Source organism: Lemur catta, chromosome 12 (genome assembly GCF_020740605.2).
Source record: "Lemur catta isolate mLemCat1 chromosome 12, mLemCat1.pri, whole genome shotgun sequence".
NCBI lineage: Eukaryota > Metazoa > Chordata > Mammalia > Primates > Lemuridae > Lemur > Lemur catta.
Genome location: NC_059139.1, coordinates 24,062,709 through 24,069,446, shown reverse-complemented (window position 1 = coordinate 24,069,446; position 6,738 = coordinate 24,062,709). Strand labels below are relative to the sequence as shown.

At 50.1% G+C, this 6,738-nt stretch overlaps 1 non-coding gene across 1 annotated transcript; it reads right to left on the bottom strand.

Moving 5' to 3' along the window:
• Positions 1–5,379: 5,379 nt before the first annotated feature.
• LOC123648754 lies at positions 5,380–5,483 on the bottom strand. Its single transcript, XR_006738768.1, has one exon. It is a non-coding gene; the product is annotated as a small nucleolar RNA U13 (small nucleolar RNA).
• Positions 5,484–6,738: the final 1,255 nt, after the last annotated feature.

Genomic DNA, 6,738 nt, shown 5'->3' with positions numbered 1-6,738 from the left:
ACGTTCTCCATCGCTCGGCCCCTCTCTGTCCTTTCTGCTCCCCTTGCACGACTGGGAAATAGAGAAAAGGGCTTCCCTCCCACCCTCTCCTGGGGCCTGCTCAAAACAGTGACAACCCCAGCCATTCGGGAAGCACAATTTGGAAGCAGCCCCAGGGTCCTCTGTCCAATTCAGAGAATCCTGGCAGAGGTGTGGCCGATGTTCCCAGTGTCAACCTCAGCTGGTCCCCCAGCTCCCCATGGACAGAGTCCCTGCCCAAAGGGACTGTACGATCCAGTGGGTGTTGACAACTCGTTCCCGGCATCACCCCCACACCGTAAATCAGGTTTTAACGGAAGCAATTGCTCCACCAAATCCACAAAAGGGTAAAGTTTGTGATTTTTCTTTATCATGGCGATTACCATCTGGTAGAGTAAGGAGTGCACTTCTTTGGAAGTTCTGACTTCTCTGATCTGTCTCGGTCGTTTGTGTTATACAACCAAAGTTCTCTACAGACTTTATTTTTGTACAATATCATTTTGTAACTTTTTACAAATAAAAACTCATTTCTATCGCTCTCTGTACTCCTGTACTTCCTCGTGTGCTGGGCCAGGCAGCTATCCCCGAGCATTTATTATGAGCCGCCCCCTTCGCAACACACAGTCCACGCATTGGTCAATGGCTTTGCCCATCAACTCCCTGAAACCAGTCACCACCCAGGTAGGGAAAAAACTTGCAAAATTGTTCTTATTCATTCAATAAACCCTTAAAGTGTGCCTACACTGTACCAGGCACTGGGGATCTAACAGTGGCCAAAACAAAAATCTCTGCGTTGTGGAGTTGATATTTTATTTGCGGGGGAGACAGACAATATTTAAAAAAAGTAAAATACGTAGTGCTCCAAGCAATGATAAATGCTAAAAGAATACAAACAGGATGCTACAATAGACAGTAATAGGGGAGCCTGCTTTAATTAAAGGTGACATCAAGACTGAACTTAAGAAATATTGCCAACAAATCACGAGCATCCCAGGCAAGGAAACAACTTGTACCAAACTCCGAGTTATGTCACCGACCGCCGTGTGGCTATTAAAAGGCGGCTTGGCCTGAAATGCACCCCTTTTTGCAATGCACGTCATCCCTCCCATGGGGACTCAGAAGGAATCACTGGTACGGACTCGAGGGCCCAGGCATTTAGAGTCCTCCTGCCAGGACGGCTGGAAGAGGCCCGAGGGCAGTGCTGAAGCCAACTGTGTTTTCTCTAAGCCAAAATTCCAGTACGGAGTCAGTAACTTGGAAAAGAAACAGAAAGATGGTAGAGCTCTTCCTTACCTCCACTCCTTTTTTTCCAAATTGTGCCCAGGATTACTAACCTGGGAGATGCTCCTAAAAGAAAAAGGAGGACGGGATGGTTCTCTGATCAAGTCACTTTTGAAAACATTGAGTTAAACAACATCAACCCAATTTTTAAAGTTTAAGAGATAACTGTATAGCTTATCAGAGTCTTTACTAGACCAATAAGAATTTTAATAGTCCAGGAGGGGTGTAATGTACAGAATTTCCCAGTATGGACTTGACCATGAAACCACTCATTGTTTTGCTTTCTTTCTCATAACCCCTGGTGACCGTCCCTGGAAACTACTTTGGGCCATGTTGCCTGTTCCTGTAAGCTTCAGGGTGAGTCAAAAGCTGGACTAGAGATTAATGAAGAGGAAGAAAGTGCTGGGCAGCTCCCCACAGGGAGGAACACTTCTCCCCAAACACACACACACACACACACACACACACACGCATGCACCACACACCATTTCTGGATACTTAGACGTTGGTGTCTTGCTCAGCATGAATAACAAAATGACTAACCTGTGGTCAACTTTAGAAGTGTCATTCAACTGAGAAAGGGAGAATGTGTCAGAAAGCTGAGAAATCTTTAGCAGCATGAAAAAGAGCACTTTCACCATGCTTCCCCCAAATCGTTCCTGGGCTCCAGTTTGAGACCACTTGTGCTTTGCCTGGCCTATGGTCCTGAGGGCTTGCTCCCCTCACAGCGAGGGAAGGCCTCTCTCTTGGGGTGTTGGGCTCTGAATTCCCTGCTGCTGAGAACAGAGGAAGAGCACCAGATTAGAGACCTGGACACCAGGCTCCGGCAGCCCCCTGTGGCTTGTGCCCAGGAGACCATCTCGGGCTGGTATCCCCCCTGTTAAGGAGGTACACTGCAGTGTGGTATGTGCTGAGTGAACACTTTTACATGAATCAATCTGCTTCCAAGATAGAGGTGGAAAATCAGAATTTCCTGGACCTAAATCTCAAAAACAGAAAGACCCCTCTTCACACACTGGGTCCTCCTTGGGCTACAATTGATTTTCTCTCTGACACCAGGATCATGGGGGGCAGGGAGCCTGAGATCCTCCACTTGCAGCCCACCCTTGCTTCTCAGAGCACAATGGCAGGGAGGGGACACAGGTCTCAGCCAAAGGTCTCTGGCTTTTTTCCATCAGGTAATGAAATGTCTGTCCACAAAGTGTCTTCCTGAAACATACTATTGCTAACAGAGGTGCTACTGTAGTCCCATGCAATAGTTAACTCATCTTTAGTCTTGGCCACACAGCATCAGAATGAAATTAAAACCAAATGCTGCCAAGTCATCCCTGAAAATAGACAGTTGGGGAAATAAAGGGATAGCACACATTTACTTGTACATGACAACTAATATGCTGCCATGGTCCCGGGCCCGTGGCGGCTGAGCATCATGAGGGTGGGAGTGCAGACCAGGGGGAAGGTGAGCTGTGTGGGGACAGAGGTGTGGAGAGAGTGCTAGGGTGCCTGGGAGGGAGCAGCAGGTGGGAAGAAGAACTGGAAGGAAAATGAGTCAGAGACAGCTACAGAGTAGGGTTGCCACATACAATACAGGGCACTCAATTAAATTTGAATTGCAGACAGACATGCATAATTTCTTAGGACAGTTATGTCTCATGCAATATTTGGGACATGTAATGTGTAGGACATACTCATACTAAAATATTTGTTATTTATCTGAAATTCAAATTTAATTGGACATCCTGTATTTCAATTTGCTGATTTGGGCAAGAAAAGTGATGTTTGGGCTGGACCGTGAGTATGAGTAGGAATCTGTCACGTGGACAGGGGCAAAAGTTGGGGCAAGGGTAGGCTGGGCTAGGGGACTCCTGGCAGAAGGAACAATGTGACCCAGAAAGGCACTGTACATTTAACGAACCAGGGCAGGGTGGTAGGCTTGCAGTGCCTAGGGGCCACAATGCTTTTAGGGGCTCCAAAATGTTTTAATGTAAATATTTTAAAATCAGAAGAAAAAATGAGTATAACAATAATGAACATATAATAATGAATCCAGCCTGGATTATATTTGTCTTTATTGCAATGCAGTCATATAATTTTTAATTTTTTTTTAATGGAGAAGGGCCCACAAAGACAAAAGTGCCTAGAACCCATGCAAATCACAACGCAGCCCTAGAGGGGCTGTCAACCACAAATTTTCTGCATCCTCTGCTTCCAGTTTCCTTCTAGTTTTTTCTTTCTCATTAATCATTAAAGTTAACCTCGTCCTTAGAAAATAACCACCAAACAAACCTTCCCACCCTTCAAGTTAGATTATTTTCTCAAGATATTTGCATTTACTTGCTACTTAGGGAAGCATAAACCTAAAGCCAAACCATTTATATAACTAAGATTCATTCATGATTTTTGAGAAAGGACAATATGAACCAGATGTCCCAGAGCAGACTGGCCATCAAGCAAATGGCAACAGAAGGAAGAGCAGGTCACATGGGAGGTGGACAGGATAGACAGATGGTGAGAGGGACAGAGAGAAGACTTCAGCCTCCAGCAAATCAGAGAACCAGTAGAGCTGAGCAAAGAGTAGGAGGATGAGGTTTTTGAACATGTGGAATAGATTACTTTAACTTGAGAAATTCTTTAAAGTGGTATATGTAGGGGGTTTTAACCCACTCCCTGCTCCGTGTATGGGTCTCATTCATTCAATTAATTACAGCAGCTCTCTCCTGCCAGGGGAGAATATAAAGATATAAAGACAAAGCCCTCAAGGGGCTCCTGGGTTACAGGACAGAAATAGAGCATGAAGAAGTGCCGAGGGCAGTGATAAAGACAGGCAGTATGCAATGGGAGCTTCAAGGAGGGAAAACAAATCCAGCTGAGGGTGGGGAGCCATTAGGGGACAAGCTATCAGGGAAGGTTCCTGGAGGCGGCTGCCTAAACAGACAATTAAAGGGTGAGTAGGAATTCCCAGAGAGCGGCAGGGGGAGGGGAGGGCATTCCAGGCAGGAGGGACTGCAGAGCTTGGCCATGACCATTAGACACAGCCAGGGAAAGGACAGAGGCCTGGAATGCAAGGCTAACGAGCTTCCCTGGGCAGGAAGGAGAGGGGAGAGAGGCCTTCCCTGGGAAAGGCAGCTGCGAGGTAGGAGCACTGGGGCTGAGGACAGGGAGCTCTGGTTCTGTGGGCTCCAAAGGACCACTTTGATCCTCACACCTGCCCTCTCCCCGTCAGACCCAGTGCCTCCCCAGCCCCTTACCAGTACATTCTCTCAAAGCCTGTCTGTGCTGCTTGCATCTCCCCCAAGAGCCCCAGTCCAGACTGCGCATGGAGCAGGAGGAGGCATCCATGGAGGCAGGGATTCCCTGATTCTGAAAATTGGGGAAATGCTGCCTACCCGGATCTTCTCTCAGGGAGCTACAACACACATCAGCATATTAAACAAAGCTCTGAGAAGGCCTGCGGAGGAAAACCCCGTTTTATCTCATCCAACCCAGCATCTCACGTGCTTATTTGACCAAGGAGCATCTGTTGGCATCTGATTAAAGCGTTCTGCTGCACACAACGTGGGGAATGCTACTCTGGAACCAAAGGAATGAATCCCTAATGGAAGAATTGTGAACACCAGAAGGAAAGTGATTTCTGGGCAGGGGGGTCTCCCCAGCCCACCCTCTGTGTAAAGACACCTTGGCCAGAAGGACCTGGAAACGGCCACCGAGTTTCTTACCCTCGTCATTCGCACTGGGCCAGTGAGCAGCCGCACTCAGCCATGTGCTCATTTCGCCCCGAGCTGGAGCTGCGGCGACAGCGCCGCTCCCCGGCCTCGCTCTCCGCCCACCTCCACCTCTCCCGACCCGGCGACCCTGCGTGTCCACGGTCGTGGTCGCTGCTAGTGCGTTCGCCAAATGACAGGTCCCTTCCCTTCTGGGCACGTGGTGCAACTGCATCCTTGGGCACCCTGGTGGCTGACTGAGGCCAGTGACTGACCAAAGCGCGTGAGAAGAAGTGAGGAGCAAGACATTAGGTTCTGAGCCCAGCGTTTGTTTGTTTGTTTATTTATTCATCCATGCATTCGTTCATTCATTCATTCATGTCACACCGGCAACGTGCCGACGTCGTCACAAGGATGGTGGGCGGCACATCGCACGCATGCGCGGGAAAACCCGGCCCTCAGGGTTACGAACCGCAAAAGCGTCGGAGCCCAGCGTCTGGCTGCCGCGCTGAGACCCTCCCGAGCCTCCTGCTTTCCCTCTGAGGCCGCAGCTCCGACGATCAAGGCCCCGGCTGCTCTGCCCGCTGTGAGTGACGACCACCGGCAGAGCCCCCGACAGCCCACGGCAGGCGTGGTGGTGAACGAGTAAACCTTTGTTATTCGGAGCCACTGAGACGCGAGGCCGTCGCCGCGGCCTGTCTTCGCCTCCCCTGACACATACAGGCCCGCGTTGCGAGGAGCGTGTTGCGGGCTCCGAAGAGGACAGCCGCCGGCGGAAGGAGGGACAGCAAATGCAAAGGCCACAGCGGATTGAGGGCTGTGGCGGGGGGTGGGGAAGGAGACAGAGCTGAAAATAGCCAAGGGTCAGATCATGTAGAGTCTCTGGCTTCACTCTGAAGCACACAGCAAGCCGTGGAAGGTTTCGAGCAGAGCGGTGACAGGATCTAGGTGTGTCCTTAAAGGTGCTTGAGGCCAGACTGCAGGGGGCAGGGCAGAATCCATGGGCGCGATGGCGCTGACTTGGGCCAGAGTGAAGCCGTGGCAGTGCCACGGCCATGTGCTCAGGACGCGTGCAAGGACCGGGCGTGAGGAGGGCAGAAGGGAAGAGGAGTGAGGAAGAGCAAGGTCGCAAGAGCACCGGGTCTGACGCCAGGGCAGTCGCATCTCTGCAAGGCTGAGCGGGGAAGGGCGGGAGCCGGTCCCCGACCTTCTCTGTGGGGAAGATAAGAAGACAGATGCTCCCTCCTGACATCCCAGCTCTGGGTAAGGCAGGAGCTGGTGCGGATGAGGATCTGAGGGAGCTGCCAGCCCCAGGTCTGGAATGCCATTAAAGTGCATGCCCGGCGGGTTGGCTCACGTTCTGGGATGAATCTGCCACCGCTCCCTCTGACAATGTTTAGCATGAAATAAAAAGTATGGCTTTCAAATGATACCACGAGGAAGATTCTTGAGCAAATATGGCCAAAGCCTCTCTGCAGAATGTTCTGGGGGCTGGGATTCCATCCACCTCCAGCCCTGCACAAAGGTTCAACCAGACCGTGGAGCCAGCCCCCTCCCGGGGCTCCCTGATCCCACTGCCACACAAATCACTCAACTGCCAATGAGAGCCTCCACTATTTGCTTCAAACAATGCTTTTTTCTAGTTTTTTTTTTATTTTGTTTTGTTTCTGTTTTTGTTTTGTGTCCCTGAAATCTTCCTTTTTAACCTAAACTCAACCCTTCAGTCACTAGGGATGTC